The 20,962-nt window shown below is 49.7% G+C and overlaps 1 long non-coding RNA gene across 5 annotated transcripts in view; it reads left to right on the top strand.

The window, feature by feature from the left end:
- LOC121202550 (uncharacterized) overlaps positions 1–6,661 on the top strand; it is a 77,384-nt gene extending 70,723 nt beyond the window's left edge. For 4 of the 5 annotated variants that reach the window (XR_008696008.1, XR_008696010.1, XR_008696012.1 and 1 more), the window contains 2 exons: positions 472–579; positions 1,637–3,044. This is a non-coding gene — a long non-coding RNA (uncharacterized LOC121202550). The other variant, XR_008696009.1, reaches the window with a different exon arrangement.
- Positions 6,662–20,962: the final 14,301 nt, after the last annotated feature.

The raw sequence follows: 20,962 nt of genomic DNA on the forward strand, positions 1-20,962 counted from the left end.
TATTTCTGCCTTTTTTTTCTGGAGTGGATCAAAACGTGAGTCAGGTCTTGGTGCATGTGTGTGGCCGGCTGCATACCGACAGGCTTTAGGCAGATACTCTTAAATCTTCCCTCTAACATCAACCTTCTGTCAAAACAAGTCTGAATGTGTGAGTCGCATGAATCACATTGACTTAGTCAAACGGCTGCGTGAGTCTGGGGGAATCTGATGGCCCACACGATCAGATGCTTATTTAAATCATGAGTGAACAGACTAGAATATTTTTACTAATAAAGGGAATGTTGCAGCAGGATCCTCATCTGAACGGTTCAAACCTGGATATTAACACCGTGTCACACCACAGAAAAGCTTCTAAGTGGGTCTGTCCTGTCGCTTCGCACCAATCAAACCACCAGACTGCAATACAAAACTCCCACAGACTCACGGAGCCTCAAATGGCTCATAGCTTGGGTGACCTGCCTCTCTCTCCAGGGACGTCCCTGCTACTGCATCCGTTGCCGCTGAGGGGAACCGGGCTTCTCATGATTCGATGGGCCTTTCCTTCAACCCAGTTTGCGGAGCTGGAGGCTCAAGCGGACGGTGAGAATATTTCCATCAGCTGCAAACCACCTGCGTGAGCTGTGATTACACAGACGCTGGGAAAAGGCCGTCCAGCGTAAACCAGTTTGTCTGAAGTGATTGGAGTCAGTGTCTGACACATTGCTTTTGTCAAGAGGCAACAAAAACCTTTGCAGCTTCAATCTGTGGTTCTTTGTGTTTACTGGGACTTCATCCTTAAAGGTTTACTGCGATTATGGAGGTCCTGAAGGTTATAAGTCCATCTGTGCAGCCTGCAGCAGCAAACAGCTTGCAGTAGATTAGTGTGTGATGTGTAAAAAGTGCCACTCAGCACTTTTCTTAACACTGATGTAACCCTGAAAACACAGACACCTCAAAACCTAATAGAAAAAATGAAAAATAGCAAGAAAATGCCCCCGGTTTTAAGACTGAGACGTTGATGTGATGTCGGCTGCAGCCACACGTTTAAAGATGGCTGCCATGTACGTCTGGCCCTTTAAGCAGCAGAGGTTCATACGGTGGATGCCCTGAACCAGCGTGCCCTGCAGCCACTCTGACACCAGCAGCATTCATTCTTTGATGTTTTCACATGTGTGGATTCAGTTTTCTAATTCCAGCATAAAACCAGATGTGCACTATAAATAATAAGAGGTGGAAATCTTGTGTAAATATTGTTTATCTCATGAAGCAGGAAGAGGAGTGTGTGAGTGTTCCTGTGAAGGTCGGCATCATGTCCAACATGCACTGACCATTGAACAACATACATGGAGGAGGGGTTTGTTTTTATTATTGCTGCTAATCAGGGGAAACGACCTATCGCTAACAGGAATCTGTGATTGGGTTTCAAAGGAGTTGAGTGGAAAGTTGAGGTCACCATCACCAGCGTGGAGTGGCCAGATTTCTACAGACAAACCACGCGTTGTTGTAATTGAGACTCTCCTGCGTGTGACAGATAAAATCCTGCTTTGACACAAAGTAGATTCAAGATTTAAACATGTTGCTTTGCATCATAAAAGCTTTTCATAGGAATGTCCATGGACAGTATTGAGACCAGTGGTGGTTCTGGTTTTTTGAACAGATTCCCCTGAAGCTGTTGAACCTGCTGCACCTGAACCCATCAGGGCGTCTGCTCAGACCAGCTGATCAGACCCGATCCTGGCTCTGACCTGCACATCAGCCCAGTCCAGCATCTCAGCAGAGGTCACGCGTGTGCAGGGCTCCACCAGCACCAGCCTCTTCACTGCCTCCTGGCATCATCAAGGTCAGCCTCGACTACACGCCTGAGGACATTAAAGATGTTATGGACTGAGTGAAGAGGTTGCTCCTTGAAGCCGTTTCCTTAATGGCACCACGTGGCATTAAAGGAAGCGCGTGACCGAGGCCGAGCGCTGGATGTGGTTAATTGAATGAGGACAAGTCGCTGACAGCAACGAGACGCATCACGGGATGGTACCGGGCTTTTATGGCAGACGTCTGTCACTGCTGAATGAGAGGGTCCACAGCTCCGGACCCACCCGGCGCCGCGGCGCTTGCACAGGGCTCTTATGTGATTTAGAGCCAGCGTGTCTGCGTGAGCAGCTCCAGCCCAGGAGAGGAAACGCATGTGGAGCAGCAGTTTCCCGTCGGACTGAACCGTCCCGACCGGCTGCTCCGTTCTCACTGAAGACCTCGACGCCCCGGCGTAGCTTCAGATTTGTCAGCTTGGGTACAAAAACGCTGATTCACAAAAGCTCCTTGAAAGTCGCCATCGTCGGCCTGGGTTTTCCAGCCAGTGTGGGCTGCGTGTAACCCGACATGTCTACGTCTAATTGCTGAGATTGAAGAACAGTGGACGGTTTGATTTTCCCCATGTGAAAGTAGTGTTTCCATGTCGGAATCCACACCCACGACACCAGCCCTCAGCGCAAACATTTATTTCGCGTCTCGGCGTTGTTTACAAACTGCCGGTGACAGCCCCTCTCATTACGCCGTTCCCTACAGAGCCTCTCATGCAGGACATTTTTGGATTTGCCAAAATGACTTCATAATTATCATCATTTCATAATAAAGCCGATCAGCGTCTCACCAGAACCGGTGGCTGACGTCAGGCGCCGACCAGAGTCGGCTCGTTCCAAGTTCCGTAAAGGCCCAGACACAAACACATTATGCGCTGCCGTGGGTTTGGACGTTTGCGTTTATCCTGAGGAGTGAAGACATCATGGAAACGAGGAGCCGCTGAGGGGACAAAACCCGGTTCTAGTAGGACTCTGAACGTTTGACAGAACCCGCCTCATCCAAGCATGAAGACCACGAGAGGGAAAACGGATCCTCGGCGTCCTCTCGCGCCGGTGTCTCAACCACGACCGCCCCTCTCCCCTTTGTCTTTGGCTTCGCCACAGTAAATATTTCCTTCCCTCTGTTATATTGTAAAATAATTGTGCTTAGCTCAGAAGACCTCTGTTCAGATCTCTTTTCTTTGTTTGTTCTTCATGTGGGTTTTGTTCTTTTAAAAGTTGGATGAAATTCAATGCGTCGCCCTTTGTCGTCCTTTTTGTCGACGGTCTCTTTTTGGCCGTTGCTGTGAAACCGTTCGACCTTCGTCACTGTCAGAAGGTTCTGCAGCCTCCAGGACGGTTCTGACAGGAGCCTGAAACCAGCTGCGTTCTGAAAAGTCCGTCAGATGCTGCATAAGATCCAAACAAAGCAATCGGAACCACAGCATCGCTCTCGTGTCCTTGAAACAAGAACTGTGGTGCAGGTGAGTCTTCGTACAGTAGTTTTACGGCTGCTGTGACTCGGTTGGAACTAAAAGACAACTCGACTAAGCACATTTATTTATTTGTTTCTCTATTCGAGGTCTGAGCATCCGTGTTTTCTCTGTCACCAGTAGAAGTGACGTGTGACTCCTCGTGCTGTCCTACCCTGTTTTTTCCCCCGTCCCCTGAAAAATGTCTGAGGATTCTTCGCTCGAGCCAAGAGATTCTGCAGGCTACAAACAGCTGGAGGCCTCAATTAGGCCTAAAGGCAATTAGGGTGAAACCAGTGGAGCGCAGACGTATTAATGTATCGTGCAAAGGCTCATTCAAAGAATCTTAAGGTCAGTGTGTGTGAGTGTTTGCAGCGCCCGGCCTCTCCTCGATCTGTTTTCCATCCATTCCGAGGGACGAGTGGTTTCAGGCCACAGCACCTGGGTCTGTGAGAGAAGGTCCCGAGCAGCGAGTCCCAGGACGCGTGATGCTCTGGCACCGTCCACAGAGGAGCTGGACTCTGCAGGGGATCACAGTCAGAAAGGAGGCGTTTTAAGGGCTTCTCGCTCCCCGGCCTGTTTTTTCCAGCCCAGCCAGCGAGACGGTGTCACATCCTGTCCGCAGCTGCGCGTCCTCACACTCGGGTTTTGCTCGTACCTCATATAATTTTGCAACCACTGGGAACTGCCTCTGCTTCTGACATGCGAGGCTTGCAGGGGCCACGACTACCAGAATAATCACGTACTCCGCTCTGAAGACTGCGGCCATTGTCTGGAGGAGAACTAATGGCAAACATGACTTTTATGGATCTGTGGCGCCGCGGTTTTGACTTCATCTTTACCAAACTCTGTCTTCAATGCAATCAAACGCCGATCACATCAAGTCCAGCGTCTTTAATTCAAACTCTCAGAAACAGAAGGGATGATTTTGTGTGAAGTGAAGAGATGTTGTCAAACGGACCCGAGCGGCTGCGACCGCTCAGCCCTCGGTCTCTCAGCGACTTGGCTCCGGCTCCAGGTTCTGGTTCTGCGTCGGCTCCTTCAGCTCCGGACTCCGAGCGCTCTCCGGAGGTTGTGGCCCGGCTGGAACGCGTCCACAAACACAACTGGCGCTGTCACGCACGTTCACAGTTTTTATGCTCTCGTAAACTCCCTCGCGCCCTCGCTGGTACGTCACCCCCCTCCACACGCACACACACACACGCACACACACACACACACACACACACACACACACACACACACAAGACGGGAACCCACTTACTGTGGCTTCTGTTCACAGTGCAGCTGCTCTTTTGACAGTTTTACCCTGTTTTATCTGTGACAGACTCAGACCTTTTTTTTTTTTTTTTGGTAAAGTTCAGCTTTTTTCTATCCTCACTTCAAGGAAAGGTCCAGTCACACATTTGAGCTCCAATGTTTAGGGCATTTTCTTGCATCTCGATTTTTGATTTCAGAGTTAAAACACTGAATTTGGTCAAACTGGAGGTGGAACCAACAGGTGTTTGGACCAAACTGCTGCTGCTTTGCTTCTAGTGTGAAGATGAAGGCTTCATTCCAGCTTTGTTCCAGAAGAAAAGAGCACATCTATTGGTTCTGATGTTGGCTGACGGCGACATGATTCCAGGACAGCGAAGCCCCACAACCGTCCCACGACCCTGGAGTCGAGGCTTCAGTGCTGCGGCTTCAGAGGCCTGGACTCCCACTGCCACTCCCACTCCCCCTCCCACCACAGACCTCCACCTGCCAGTGTGGCTGATCCAGTTGCTTCGCAGGCATTTTTACATCTGGCACTCGTGCTGCGTGTGTTTTTGCCTTTGGTGCCAGGTGTAAACGACACACTGGACTCCAGGAAGTCACAGCCGACGCAGTCGCCACAAAGCGCCTGCGCTCGCGTCACGCAGCGCTCGGTCACGTTGCACATGCTTTGATCCAAGCTTAAGTGAAAGCAGGATGCTTTAGGACGAGCTTGACTCTCAGATGTCGCGCCTCCAGCTGCCTCGGGGATTTCTCTCTGAGGAACCGCGGCCACAAATTGGTCAAGTGAGAATGAAGGCGTCCACGAGCGCTCGCCATCAGCACGCCGCAACCCGAGCAGCGAAACCGCGCCGTCTGTGACTCAACGAGCGAGGGAGGAAAGACATCTTGTTTTTCAGCGCGCTGTTAACGCGGGTCCAGGATTCGTTGAGTTAATCCAAAGCAAATATCTAATTCAGAGCTGAACATGACGGCCCAACGATGTGGATTTAACCTCAGCCTGGAGCCGTGGGAGGCGCTGACACCAGGCCGACACCGACCTGCTCTGCAAACCTCAGGCTCCGCCCCCGGCGCTGGTCTCGGCGCTCATCTGCAGCGCGGCTGCGTTACATGCAGCCGTCCGGGATGTGTCTGTGCCAAGAAGCTCCATCGTCTCCTGTGCTCGTCTGGAGGACGTCAGCGGCGGTGAAGACAGAGGCCAACGCTCGCGTTGCATCACGTTAACAGCGCGGAGCCAGGACTCCGTGAAGGCGTCAGAGGCTCGGCCCCGACAGAGGCTCCGCTCTAATTAGAAGGTCAGAGGTCAGACGCTAACGGGGGAATTTTAATTAAACGATCGATTTCCAAAATACTGTCCATGTGTTTTGGAAACACTCAGTCACTGGAGACCTGTGCAGTTTAGAGCTCTGCTTCTGTCAAACGGGCTTTAGTCATCTGTCGACTTGAAAACGGGCCAAAATGTTTTCATTTCATGCTTTTTGTGATTTTGCAGAACTGAACATTCCTTCGTTCACTGAAACGTTTTTACATTTTGTAAAAAATACTTTTACTAATTACTATTACTATTAAATTACATTGGTGATTATTTCCCATAATGCACCTGCAGTCAAGTCTGGGTCAGAACCTCTGCGTCACTGCATCTACTTTATTCTAGCACTTAGAAAAGACCTGGACCGAAGACACATGAGCAAGAATCTTTACAGACACAATATAAACTCTAAAAACGTGCTTATTAAAATGGCAAAAGGTGAAGAGAGACTTCCGTCCGGTTTGGGGCCTTTGGACAGTGACCTGATTTATTCCAGCGCGTCTTCAGGTTTCACGTTTCCATTCTGCTGCTCTGTCTTACGAACTTACTACAACCCTAGTAATAAAAACCACTCAGTCTCCATTGACTGGAATTGATGTATTTATTCTGGAGCTTGTGCATGAGAACGCAACCACATGCTCGTGCTCCGTGCTGTGATGCACAAACTGTAGTTGGAAACATTTAGGGACATTCTTGATTAAATTAAGTTAAATCTGACCAGAAAGCTGTTGTACGATGTTGTTGCAGGTTCTCTAGGTGCTTTACGGTAAATAATAAATGAGCTTTTGTACTTTCTCACTATCAACGAAACGTCTTTCATCACTGTTTGAATTCCAACCGTGAATTTAATTAAGGGAACGTGGTCAATCACTCGCATCCCACTTTATTGCAGTAAACTGCACTTTCAGGAGGTTTTCGGTGCTAATGTTATAAAGAGGAGTCAAAGTTTGTTAGTTGTGACGTCTTCCAAACGCGCGGCTGAGACCGAACAACAGCTAGAAACAGAAATGAAAGCGTGCGTGCGTTTGTGTGCGTTTGTTTGTGTTTGCGTGCATGCGTGCGTGCGTGTGTGTGCGTGTTTGCGTGCATTTGTGTGCGTTTGTGTCTGTGCGTGCGTGCATGCGCGTTTGTGTGCACGTTTGTGTGCGTGTGTGCATGTTTGTGTGCACGTTTGTGTGTGCGCACGCGCTCAGCAGACAGTCAGGGAGTGTTTCTGTTGCTCGTTCAGGACTCGCGTCCTGCTGTGCTGGACGTGGAGGTGAGATGTTTAGAGGAGCTCAAACTCTCTGGACCGTCTGGCTCGGAGCGGACACAGACGCAGCTCTGGTCAGGAGCTCGCTGAGAGCAATAAATTGAACAAAAACGGAACCAACTCAAAGGGAAACTATTCATCCCAGCTCTATAACTCTTCCTGCTCCTTTTCCCCCCATTATGTTTTATGTCTGAGCTTTTTTTCCCACTGATTGCGTTAGCAGGCCCTGAAGAGGCCTTGGAAGGCTGGAGCCGTGGTAGCAGGAAGCAGAGCCAGCGAGGAAGAGGAGGAAGAGGAGCGAAGGAGGGATGGACCCGACCGGGTTGTCTGTTCAGAACCCACGGCCATGGCTTTATTTAAGCCTGTTGGGTTTTCATTATCTGTGACTCCATGTGTGGATGTTACATGAAAGTCACCAAGCAACGATGACGCTAGTATAGTGTTAATGAGGCACGTGTGGCACCAGCTTGTCTTTGTTGTTGCTTTAGTATCTAAACTCTGTGGTCCAGAATCAGATGGTTGTGTGTATAAGAATGTTGCTCCTCATTAAGTCACTGCACATGATTCTTTAAAGCTCAACGTTCCTCCACGTCGCTCAGCGGCGTCGTTCAGCTCGTGGACCGTTATCAGCGCGCTTCGCTATGAATGAATCATGGAAATTGCTGTAATTATCTCTGGACCAGATCCTCTTCATGTTTACAACCTTTAAGCCCATGTTTTCCCGTCGCTGCTTTGGTCCAGAGAGGAAATATCAATATGGCTTCCATCAAGCGGGAGAATAAATTCTCCCTAATTGCTCACAGAGCAGCGGTGGAGCAGTGGATGAGGCTGCAGACTGATGGGACGCTGACGGATTCACGCCCTGTCAAAGATACTGAACTGTAAGTGCCACAAATCAATGCAGACTTGTTTTTACTCGTTTAGGTGATAAAGTAATTCTAGCTTGTGTCCAGTGAATGTTGAGGCATTGAGTGCTGAGGATGGAGGAGGACGTGTGCTCTCCTCATTGTTTTCTTCACTGCATGGACCAATGACCTCATGTTTAAAACCTGAGCTTCATCACAGGCAAGCGTGACCAGAAATGTCTTTTAGCAACTGAGAACTAGTAACATAGTAGTCACTTCTATAAGAAAACAAAGGATTAATTGCAGCTGGGTGCGGATCCGAACATGCACATGAAATCCCACAGAGTAAAAGCTGGCGCGGCCAAAGTGTCCGGTGAAACAGCCAATCCGGAAAATTTAGAGCCAAGCTCAAACTGAACGATAGACTTGTGTTTGCGCCAGGCGACACAATTTCACTGTCTGCTTCAGCTCAGTGACAGACGTGGTGCTTTTTAATACCTTAACTTCAGTGTTTCCTAGAAAAGGTGAATATCCTCAACGCCTCATGTTTTCTGTCAACAATTGCACATTTTTCATCTGCGACGAACCTTAAGCTCAGTCATTCATTCTCTCACCGGTAGTTTTGTTTATATATCATCATCTCTAAGTAATAAACCATGAATGTGACATATTCCAGCGTTCGAGGCTCTGATTTCAGCTGCGCGTGTTCTGATAAGTGGATCTGGAATTCTGGGCTTCTGAGCCCATGGCGACGCTGCAGCCTTGATGTTTATGAGCTGGGAGGTTCTGGTGAGATGAGCCCGCTCTAGCTGTGGATCCAGCATCATGGACGCTCCGTCCTGTGTGATTGGTGCTACACCAGGGAAGCAGGCAAATTTATTCATTCCGTGCTTTGAGATCAACTTGTTTTCTCGCTAGTTAAAACAGGCAGATTTAATAGAATTAGCGTCTGCACTTGACTTTTCCCAGGCCTTTTCTCTGTGGCGCTCGGAGCCAGTGCATTTAATCACAAGATGCTGTAGGTGGCTGCATCCGCAGTGACCTCATGCTCTGTCCCACGTAACGGGTAATTGTTCCAAGGGGATGTGGCAGCGCAGCGGCCGGGCCGGTGCTGGAGACCAGGCTCTTTGAATTCCAGAATCCTCAATGATACGTTCTGGCTCTGGGCTCGGCCGTGAATAGATGCCAGGGCTCAGGCTGCTGAACCTGCTGAACCTGCTGCCTGTGCGGTTCGCGCTGGCGCTGAATAAAGGTCATCCTGGCTCACGGCTTCTTTCCCAAGGACGGCAGATTCCCACCGCTCGCATGTTCATCTGAAGCTGCCAGTGCTGCTGGGGGTTGTCCTGCTGCTCCTTCTCATGGGCAGCGACCTGCAGCCTGGGGATGAAGTGGAAATCCAGAGTGGGAGGTGCGAGGCCGGGCTCCGTGTGGTGAAATGTTGACGTGTGGCATTGTGAAAACCAGCACAGACACTATTAATTTCACCTAAAGCTTTGACTTGCACCTATATTTTTCTCGCTTGGTGGTTTTCTGATGATGGAACGTTTCTGCATGCAGGATTTCAGCCAGAGTCCACATTACAAACCCGACCGCCTTAAAATAAACGGGGTTTGAGGAGCCGCCGAGTTAAGAGCTGTGATCCGGTACCAGCGGGTGAATGTGTCCAGCTCAGTGTTGTGACGGTAGCAGCACATGGTCTCTACCTGTGAACCTACTGTCTGCACAAAGCAGGCGTCGCATTCACATGCAGCCACTTCCTCTCATCAGCATTAGCTCCAAACAGGAGCAGCAGCTTGGCAGCGGAGGAGACGAGTTCGAGGCCCAGCAGGAACAGTAACGATGATTAACTGATGCTTCCGCTGACAGCTACAAAGTGGTCATCACCAAACCCAATTTACTGCTTGAACACAGCGATGAGACTCATAAAAGGACACAAAGTAAATGTTGCTGTCTCGTTAATGCCAAGACTAGTTTATGTTAAATTCAGATTTGCCTGGATTTTTTTAAAGTTTTTGCTTTGGTTGACTTTTTGATTGAAAATCAAACGATCTGTCTTAATTTATTGACTAACTTAACGTGTTCTGGCAAATGACTGGTGTAAAGTTTCACTGTGTTATTTATCGTCCCCCTCGTCTCTGACTCCCTTCCAAGCATCCATCACTCCCACGATGCTAAGCTTTAATTGCAGGGTTATGCTTAAAGCGCATATGCATCAAAGAAGAAAGACAAGCAGCTCGATCTTTGCCAGTATATAAGTTATGTGGCAGGTAAAACCGCCATCGCTTGGACGCTGTACTCTGATAAAGCGCTGAATGTGGCGGTTGTGTGTGTCTGGTTTGGGATTTACTGACGTCTCTAGTGGCCTATTGTTAAAAAGTGTTTCCACTCCTGTTCTCAAGGATTCAGGGGTGTATTTGATGGTCTGAGTTGTTGCTTGGTGGCTCCTCGCGCCTCAGTCGTTGATGGATGTTTGTGTTGCCTTTAAACCTATGAAATAAATATTGAGCATCTTTGTATCATTTCTATTTTATGGCTTTTCAGAAGCGACACCCTGAGTCCTCCTCTCCTTCCAACTCTATTTGTCAGCTCTTAGCTCCTCAGGCCTGTGTGCTCTCATTGTTCCAGGCAGGATTAAAATATCACAGACGGAGAGCGGGAGCGAGAGCTGAACCAACATACAAAGAGGTAAAACGAGAGGACAGGACACGGTGAAAGACTGGAGTCGTCCAAATCAAACAGACACTTTGCCAGCGCTCCAACCTCAGCAAACCATCCATCAGCGGACGGGGACATTATTATGAAGATGTTGTCAGGGCTCGGTCCCGTGGGCGCGAGCTAAAGGGATTTTTCAGGGTGTAATTGCAGAGTGAGGTCCAGTCCGCGCTGGGGGTCGCAAATTAAAAAGGGATCAAGTGCATGAATAAGTAGAGTTTGATTTGTTGTTGTTAGGAAATCAAGGGTTTCACCTTCATTCTTGAAGATTCCCCAGCTGCTCCTGGGAAAGGTTCAGCCAAACACGGCTGAACGGGGCCGAAACCGGTCTGAGGTTCAGAGCGAATATGAGCCCCCATCACGAAGAGAGGTTGTTTTAAACAGAACATCAGAGCTCCTGACTGGACTTAAATACGAAGCGCTGAGACTCCAAGCAGGGAAAAAACAGGCAGCAGACAGAGCTGAAACGTGACTGAGCAGCGTCAGTGGGTCACGGTTCTGGGTCGTGACTGAAAGTGAGCTGGGCGGCATTGTGTCAGATGTGAGGAGTTGCAGCAACCGCTGCTCCATGTATCTGGAGATGGGCTCAGGCTACGCCCCCGAGGAAGAGGCCTGAGGACGACCCCCTGGAAATGCCCCGTGACCCCCTGGAAACGCCCTGGGACCCCCTGGAAATGCCCTGGAACCCCCTGGAAACACCCTGGGACTCCCTGGAAACGCCTTGGGACTCCCTGGAAACGCCCTGGGACCCCTGGAACACCCTGGGAACCCTAGAAATGCCCCATGACCCCCTGGAAACGCCCTGGGACCCCCTAGAAACGCCCCGGGACCCCCTGAAACACCCTGGGACTCCCTGGAAACGCCCTGGGACGCCTGAAACACCCTGGGACTCCCTGGAAATGCCCTGGGACCCCCTTGTTTGCTCAAACCTGACCCAAGATCAGCAGCTGACAATGAAATTGTGTCATAAAAATTTAGATGCGATAATAAATCAAATTAGGCTATGAACAGTTTATATGGTGGTGAACTCGGCTCAGCCCATCTTCGAGTGCTGGGAATGTTCTTGAACTTGAACGTCACCGGCTTCACCGGCTTCTGAGGACTTTCTGTCTGAGAGTCTCCTGAGGCGTGAAGCTGGAGGACACGTGATCCTCCACAGTTTACTGTGCACTCGTTTCTCAGCCGCTTTAGTTTACGGCACATTCTCTAAATACACGTTGGGCTCTTGGCTGCGGCGCACGTCAGCAGGGAGGCCTTCATTGTCTCTAAGAGCCTTGTGCTCCAATGTCTGCTGATGGATTGGCTGCTGCTGGTTCACAGCACCGCAACAGTGTTTCCCAGCTTCCCACTGGGATTAATAAACTGCCAGCAGATGAAAAATGTTTGAAATACGGCTCGGGATTTATAGTTTAATAGTATCTCCTTCCTAATTACAAGGAAGGACTCTGACATCAGCAAAGAGTTTTATATACAAACAACAAATTTGTGTAAACAAATGTGTAAACGCGCTTGAAGGACTGGATGACATCATCTGTTTACGCAGACAGGAAATGCTGCTAATTGATGCATGGGCATGAAGCTTTTACAATGTTAATGTATTGCTGGTAGTATTGTATTGAGGGGGTTGTGGTCTTTGTGGTCTGGTCTTCAGATGTAGTCGGTTCAACGCTGAACCAAAGCCTGAGCGTGGGTCCAAGACCGTGGTTCTGCTCGTGTCCTGTGATGACCATCGTTCTTGTGTAGCAGAACCTTGTTTACACTAGCGTGTGCTGAGCGCTGTCCTCTGGCTGGAACCTCTGGTTCCACTGAATGGAGTCTGCTCCAACAGACAGAATAAGTGCAACCAGCCGCCGCAGACGCACGGATACTTGCTAAGAAATAGAAAAGCACAAGCTGCAGCACAAGCTTATTTCCTGTTATTTATCACCCATGTTCTGGCCTGACGTTGACAAAAGGTAATAAATAAAATGAACAACAGAAACATTTACTGGAAGCAGATAAACCTCGTTCATCTTCTCGTCTGGAGTCGCTGCAGCACGAGCTGCCCCTTCCCTGTCTGGCAGCGACTTCCCCTCACGCGGTTCATCCTCACTGCCTCATATCTTCCACCATATGGGACAGATTTGAGTTGTGACCACAGCTCGTCTCCTCATCCTGAATCAGTGCTGCAGAAATCAGCCTCCTTTCACGCTTTCCTGAGGCCACACAACACGAAGCCAAGGCCCTGATTCTGCGGCAGACTCAGGTGGGACACCCCCCCCCCCCCCCCCCCCCCGGGCTGGAGGTCAAGTGTTGCCATCATCGGTTTACGCGTCATGATGCGCGGTGGAACGCGGCCCTGCATGGCTGCATGCCCTGCAGCTGTGGCCGGGCCCGTCTCCCCCCGGACCCCACGCAAGCCGGCCCGCGTCCGTCCAGGAAGCCTCGCCGTCGCTAACTGCTCAGGAAGCAGCTGCGTTTCATCCTCGCCACGCCGCTGGCAGCGCCCGCCGACCACCGAGGGCCCAGTTCACGTCTTCCAACCGCAGCTGCTCCCATTTTTGATAAGCTCAGAAGTTTGGGACCTATTTATTACATCCCAGACGTTCCTCTCACCAAAATCACTCCCGTTCTTATATCATATCCTCAGAGATGGGCCAAAACGCATTAGCCTCATTGTAATCTAATCCCAGAGTTGCACACTGGAGCTGATAGAGAGCAGTAAAAGCCAATTCTCACCAGCTTCTAATAGGAGCCTCCCGTTTATATTTATTAGCTGACACTTAAGCATCAGCGCGGTTTGGAAATGTTTAGGGAAATTGAAGGCTCACACATTTCTTCTGACTGGGCTCCTGCTCTCCCACATGCATCAAGGACAACATGAAGATGTGCAGATATTAGCTGTGATTACCTCCAGCTAATGGGAATGTTTTCTCTCTGTTGAGCAGACGTGTTTCCCATGTTGCTTAGCAGCTGAGAGCTGAGGTACCTGCCAGAGTTGGCACCATTAGACACACACACACACACACACACACACACACACACACACACACACACACACACACACACACACACACACACACACACACACAATGATGAACTCAGGCTTCAACACTGTTTATACATGTTCAAGTAGGAACTAAGTCAAACTAAAACCATTGATTAAACACTTTACACCTACTGTAAAGCTGCGTTTTGACCCAGGACTCATCTGTTAAACAAGAGAGAACCCAGCAAAGTGTGTTTTAGCTAATTAGTCACTAATCAAATGACACATCTCCAGATAATGTGGCATAAACCAACACTCAACATCAACATCTCATGAAAATCATGTAGTCACAAAGGTCTAAGTGTGATGTATTGAACAGACACGGACCAAAGGTCAGGATGAGGTCAGCTCTGCAGTTCGATATGAGGGCAAAAATACAGGAACGAGCAAAAATAACATTTACTCCAGAAGAGTCGTTGCTGGTGAGAAATTCGAACCAATTAGACTAATTGCAGCCTGTCAAAAGAATATGTCTGTGAATCAGTTGTCTCCAAAACATTGTAATAACATGTAAAAAGATGTAATAGGATGCAGAGGGACTTGTACTTTGGAATGAAACGCTTCATTTGTGAGCAGAGGAGCTGATGGAGCCAACGAGAAGGTGCCGTGATCTACGCGCTCATGGCTCCTGTGAGGACGCCTTCTGCCAGAACCCGTCACATGGAGGCGCTTTGACTGGCCAAGCCCATAGTGCCTCAGAACCACCGCCGCTGACAATACAACAACATCCTGCTGATTGATGGCGACTTTTCCACAGCGATGAGACGTGAGCGCTGCCGTTTCCATTCACTCAGCGCCGCGACGCTGCATCGACCTGCGGCTGCGCTTCACTCCCACACCAGCGCCACGCAGCAGCCGCGCAGCAGCCGCGCAGCAGCCGCGCAGCAGCCGTGCAGCTACAGAGTGTCCTCAGCGCCTGCTGTCGGTCCTGCAGCTCGTGTGGTCGGCCGCTCGACCCGGTGCGACCGCAGGGCCAGAGGCCGCGAAGCAAAACAACTAAACATGAAACTGTAGCTCAGCCTCAGGAGCGGGACTGGTTTTAACCCTGGGAATCTGGGGACCTGTGAGCTTCAAAGCATCCAGGCCTCCAGTTATTTATTCAGGATTGAGCTGCGCTGAAATGAACCTACTGAGTTACTGGAGTCATAGCTCAAGCATGGCCCGCTTCCTGCTGGGGTCAAAGGTCATCGTTTCTGTGGAGAGCGCAACACAGATGAGGAGAGAAGCGGTGATGTTGAAGCTGCTGCAACACAGACATGGTGTAGTAGAAAACACCACGTTACCATTCTGTCTGCCTCTGTTAAATGGACCAGAACCAGGACCAGAACTCCCCAGTGACCCATTACCTGTTTGGCTCATTTGATGCTTGATGCATCTGCAGACTGTACACAATCATAGCCGTTTGTGTAGAGTATGTGATGATGATGATGATGATGATGATGATGATGATGATGATAATGATGATGAAGACAAAGACGACGTGGCACATTTAGGAATTTGATGAGGCTGCAACACTGCAGTTTGAATTTCTGATAATCTCTTGATGGTCTTTTTGGTCTTTGGGCCCGAGAATCTAACATCTGACTCTTGTTTTAACCAATTGTCTCATGACTTCTGGCACAAAGTGATGAACCATCACTCGTATTTGCTGGCTGTTTTGTTTTCTTTGCTGGCAACATGTAAAGAATGAAGGTCTTTATAATTTGTTACCTGTCTGGATTCAGTAACAACAAATTCCTGAGTGTAAAAGGCCGCAGGTCAGTTGTTGCCACTCACTGTGGGAGCATTAGAGGTGTCTGCTTTCATAGCACAGGCTGATCTAATTATGTGATCAGCTCAGGGTTCTCCTCAGATCCACCATCACCCACATGCTCCCCTGCAGCGGGCCTGTTTGTCTAAGCCAATCAGGTTCCAGGGATCCGCTCCCAGTCGGACCCGCTCCTCCTCCGCGGCGCGTTCTCGTTCCTCCTGCGTTTCAGGTCTGTTTGTTAGTCTTGGTTCGTCCTCCTCCTTCGAGCCTGGACCGGTTCCGTGTGCTTCGTCTGGCCAAGTTCTGCCGGCGGCCCGGAACACACAGGCGTCACCGGCCGGACGGCCGATCGGAGCTGCAAGCGAACGCGGGCCTCGAACCCTCGCTCTGAAGCCTGAGGGAATTGTGTGCACGCGTTCAGGTCGCGCTGCGGAAACACCGGCTTCTCTCTGTTGAGCTTCTGCAAAGCGAGCGGAGCTGCAGTGCGTGCTGTGTATTTTTGTTCCAGTAGAAATGGAAAAATCACAGGACCTGGATTCGCAACCACAGGGGTCACGTTAACCAAAGAGAAAACAGGATTGATGGTGAATATTATCCTCTGGCCTGGAGGTCTCCGCTTCCTCAGAGACACATTGGGCCGTGGACGTTTCAGGGTAAATGGGTACAGCGAATACTGGCAGCCATTAATAAAAGCCCAGACCGGCAGAATCGTAGCATATTGAAGCTAATGGGCAGTTTTATGGATGTTCTGCCTCATTTCACGGCTGTGTTCAAAACGAGGCTAACAGCTGCAGAGCTGCACTCGCTGCCTCGTTGGACTCGTTGTTTAGAAAAAGACGACGTGACAACAAACGCGCGCGTTACCGTCGTTACCAACGCTGGGTTTCTGCAGGTCAGACCTGCCTTTAACACGTAGCGCGGTGAAACCTGCAACGTGACGCTCAGGTTGCACTGTTTCCACGCTCTTGGCTGCTCAGTGACGGCCGCCGCTGTTCATCGCGCCTCAGCGCGGGACCTTGTTTTGATCGTTTCCTGCAGCTGTCGCTCGGCCTTTTTTTAGGGAAGCGCGGGTTTCAGGCCGGAGCTCTGGCCTCACTGAGCTTTGCTGTGTCCGGGCCAGTCGTGGAGGAGGAGGCTGGTGATGCTCTCTGTTCCTGCAGTGGGACTAAATGTCCATGCGTCATCTGGGCTCAGCGGCGCCGGTCCATCGTCAGACAGCGAGGCTCCATTCAGGCTCAAGAACGTATCAGTACGTCTGAGTATCAATATGCAGTTAGATGTTCTGAACTGAGGCTCCTCAGAGGCTGTTACAGCTGAGCCCATGTTTTACTATGGACTTTATTCATAAGGTCCAGAACAGTCAGAAAAGAATTTATTCAAAGGAATCAGTCACAGTTTGATGGACTTAACTGAGCATAAAGCTGCAGTAACTCTGGTTTCACATCTTTTCTAACATACTGAACCTTAAACCTGAGCACAGAGGCAGCAGACGCTGCCGTTTTTGGTTCCTCCAGTCTGAAGATGGGGCAGAGTTTGGCCTCTTGGTGACGTCAGCACACGAAGCTTCCAAGCTGCCGTTTATTCCAGAATGAGAGACTCCACCTGCCTCCAGCGGCTGTAACAGATCTGGAGCCTGTTCCTCTGGTTTCACCCGTTGTCTCTGGTACCTGGGTTCTGGTGGAGACCGGCCCGGCCCAGCGCTCCCTCGTGGTCTCTCTTTCCCGTCGCTTCCACACACTCCTCACTCGCTTTGTGCCCAGAAAACACACGAGGCATGTTCACCGTCGCACCACTTACTTTCCCCAGCAGCTTTGCAGCACAGCTGAATTAGTGTGGATTAGGTAAAGCGCTGCTTTTCTCATTATGTTCTTCTGGCACTTTTCATTTCATTGTTTCCGGACTCGTGCTTCTGTCCAGGGACGCTTCTATATAACTGCTTTTGCAGTTACATCACCTAAGGAGGATTTTTGGAATTGCACATTATTCAGAAATGTTCTCCGTCTGTTGAATCCGGCTGCGTGTGCGACTGAATGGGCCGCTCCACGTAGAAACTGGCTTCTTGGGCTGTTTTTCTCCAGCATCGGCTAAATTACTGCATTCAGATGTAAATGGTAGCTAATGGAGTAGCTCCTTCATAAGCTGATTCCACACAAACATCTGGGCGCCAGCTGCTGTCACTCTCCATCACGCAGAGAATGTCCTCCCAGAGGAGCAGCACGCTGTCCGTGCACGTAGCGACAGTGACGCCTCAGTGCTTTGCATCAGGAGCAGCCTGCTGTCGTCCAGCTCCACAGGTGGACCTGCTGCTCCACAAACAGAAGGCAGCAGCTCTCTTACCTGAAGCTCTTAGAACCCGGTTCCTTCAGTCTGGACCTGTGACCCACAGCCACACGACCTCATCGCTGACCTCATGCTTCAGCTGAACTACAGTGAATTCGTACTTTGAAGCTTGACCAGCTCTCTGGACTCCAGTCATGGAGAGATCTAAGCTCATTCCTTGGCTTCTGCAGCCACAATCAGCGTGGTGTCGGCTTGTGACCCGAGGACTGATCCCAGAGCAGATTGAAGACAGGTTCTGGAGCGGCTCTTTATAGAGGTCACATCATATTGTGGGAATGCAGCCACCCGTCAGTGCTCCTCAGTCCGTGTTTCATCAAAGCTGCGAGGCCTCCGTCTGAGCAGTGAACGAAACGCTGCAGAATGCGTTGGCCTTCATTCAAACCCTCTAATTACCTCTGAGGCTTAATGCAAGTGCTCTGTTTTATGAAAACACTTGTTTCTTTGGTAACTGTGCAAAGTGCGTATAGTGGAGCAGAGCAAACAATGATGAGATGTGCAACTGCAGATTAGATTGTGGGAATTCTACATACACTATGAGCATGATATCAGATTTTAGTTGATTTTAGTTTGATGGTGCTCAGAGTTTTGGAAACGCTCCCAGATACAAAACAATACGAGCTCATGACTTGAATTTAGCCGCATCAGGGTGTTTAAGCTTCAAACGCAGCTCCCAAACGTGGAGACTCGTGGCCGTGTGCGTCCACAGACACTCCGTTACACCAGCATTTATTTATTTAACAGTTCCAAAAATACCTCTAAATGAAACTGAGCGTTTTATTTATTGCCTGTGAAAAACACAGATGCCATAAAAAACAGCAGCGTGGCTCCTGCTCGCATTCCCCCGGACTCCAGAACCCACAACTCTCTGCTCCACGCCCAGACACCTCTTCCTCTGCTTTACAGCCAGACATTCTCCGACCCGTCTGGGGTCTCGGAGTCAACCACTACCCCTTGACACCAATCCACACGGGTTAATTGGCAATGAAAATATCTGGAGGTAAAACAGCTGTTTATGAAGTCAAGATTTAAACCTTTCCATATAGGATTATTAAAAAGGAGTGCGGAGCCTGCCGCAAAGAAAATAGCCTGGCCTGCAGATGAACAGATATCCTTTCTTCTTCCCGAATGCTCTGTTTTTCTTCGGGGAGCTTGTGGTCTCCACGGACTCTGGACCTCGGCTCCGGAGCGCTTTAATGGATGTAACACCACCGCGCTGTGCAGAAGCAGCGCCCTCTTCCCTGCTGGTTTGGTTCCAGATTAACGCTCGGCGAGCGGCCTCCTGGCGGCTTCGTGGGTGCGGCTCTGCGTGATGTCTGATCAGCTTCTGAGCCCATGAATGAACGTCCGCCTGTAGAGATGCATGGAGTCAACGGCGCGAACGCAGACTGTGACGCGCGTGGTGGCAGATCTTCACCCAAACGCTTCTTCCTGATTAAACGTGCTCTCTGACGCGGGACTGCAGCCGTGCACCTTCCCCCCAGCGACTCGTGACTCGGCTCCGTCCCTCAGCAGCAGACACCTTCAGCATCTCTGTCTGGAGTCAGAGCTTTTCTCGCTTCGTGTTTTGACTGCGTTGCGTCCAATGTTTTGACAGCAGCTAAACTTTTCAACCGTTCGACTCCTTTTCCATTTCCTAATGTGTTTGGATCATTGACTCATCAAACTGCAGCGGCGCCAGCGTCTCTACTGTTATTTCTTTGGGTACGGACGCAGATATTTGGTGTTTCCTCTCGTTTACATTAGCAGTGAAGGCGGATCAGAACCGGTGAGCTCACTTTTCTCTCTCCTGCAGCTCCTCTCGCTGCTCACTGTCGTTTCTGGTAAGTCATGGAACCAAACCTGCTTGGGTTACATTGTGTAATCCATCATAGTCAATATCCATCTACATCGATCCTGATCAAAGCCGCGTTATCACGCGCAGTATTCCCGTCGTTATTGAGTTGTCATCGGTTTGTCCGTCAGCTTTTATCAGTCAGGATCACGTTTCACACACCTCCAGCTTTTATTGCTGCTCTGTGCACTTTGGCTTTGGCCGTAGCTCAGCTCTTGTGATGATTTGGATCAATCTGAGCAAACTTCTGAGCTCACAAACCCACGAGTCCTGACACACACGAGTCAATGAGGCGTTCATTACAACCACACCTGGACCAGAACGAGCCCAGAGAGGTTCTGGAGCGCTCTGATTTGTTCTTCCTGGTGAGAAAGTGTGAACCAAAGCTTTTGATGTGATTCTGTTTTCAGCTCTTTCCAGCGGTTTTAGTTTCTTGACGTGTCGCCACAGAAACATAAAGGTCAAACCAGGAAGACGACCTGGCGTCGTAGCGACTGTTGCTGTGACGTTTACCCATTAAATGATAATACGGCTGCAAAAAACTACACTAACTAAAGTTCTGCAGGCCAGAAATCTCATGACGTCATTTGGTTTCGGGACGCGAGTTCTCTGAGCTTTCAGCACCGTGCAGCTGCTTTTCATTACACTGATAATCTCATTTTTGTCCAACAATAATGAAGACTTCAGGTTCGCATCGCATATGTAATCAGGCTTCGCCCCGTGTGTTACAGGTCCATCATTTCCTAATCATTCCTTGAAGGTTTTCTGGAAGGAACCTCGTCGTTCGGTGCTAATTACAGCAAATGGAAGCAAAACTCAGACTGTTATCTTAGCTAGTTGAGTTTAATGTCCTGTTTTATTACTGATTCATTTCCATGTTGCACTGAAACTGGTGCATGTTCATTACTCACTCGTTTAAAATTGGAAACTTTAAACTCTTTATGCTGAATTGGTTGATTTTATAGACACACTGTCCCCATACATTGACTTGCTCTGCTGCTTTGGACTGGGCTCCATCTTCAAGTAGGATTCACTGCTGAAGAGCCATCACATCATCTGCACTGGCTGCAGGTCCGACCCCAGATGCAACAGTCGGACTCATCGTGCAACTGTCTCCTGGAGCTCGCTGGGCTGAAACGCTGCTTTTCATAGTCTTTCACAGTGTGTCCAGTCCAGAGTGCAGACGCATCGTGTGATGGGTGGACTCGTCAACACCACGAGCAGCCGCTGGAGCGGAGGCACAGCCAGGCGGCTCCATGCTCCATGTTTCTCCCTGCGGTGGAAAGTTAAATTTACTTTCACTCTTCAGCTTTGGATCATGGATATAAATATATGTATATATATATATATATATA

Source organism: Betta splendens, chromosome 10 (genome assembly GCF_900634795.4).
Source record: "Betta splendens chromosome 10, fBetSpl5.4, whole genome shotgun sequence".
Taxonomy (NCBI): domain Eukaryota; kingdom Metazoa; phylum Chordata; class Actinopteri; order Anabantiformes; family Osphronemidae; genus Betta; species Betta splendens.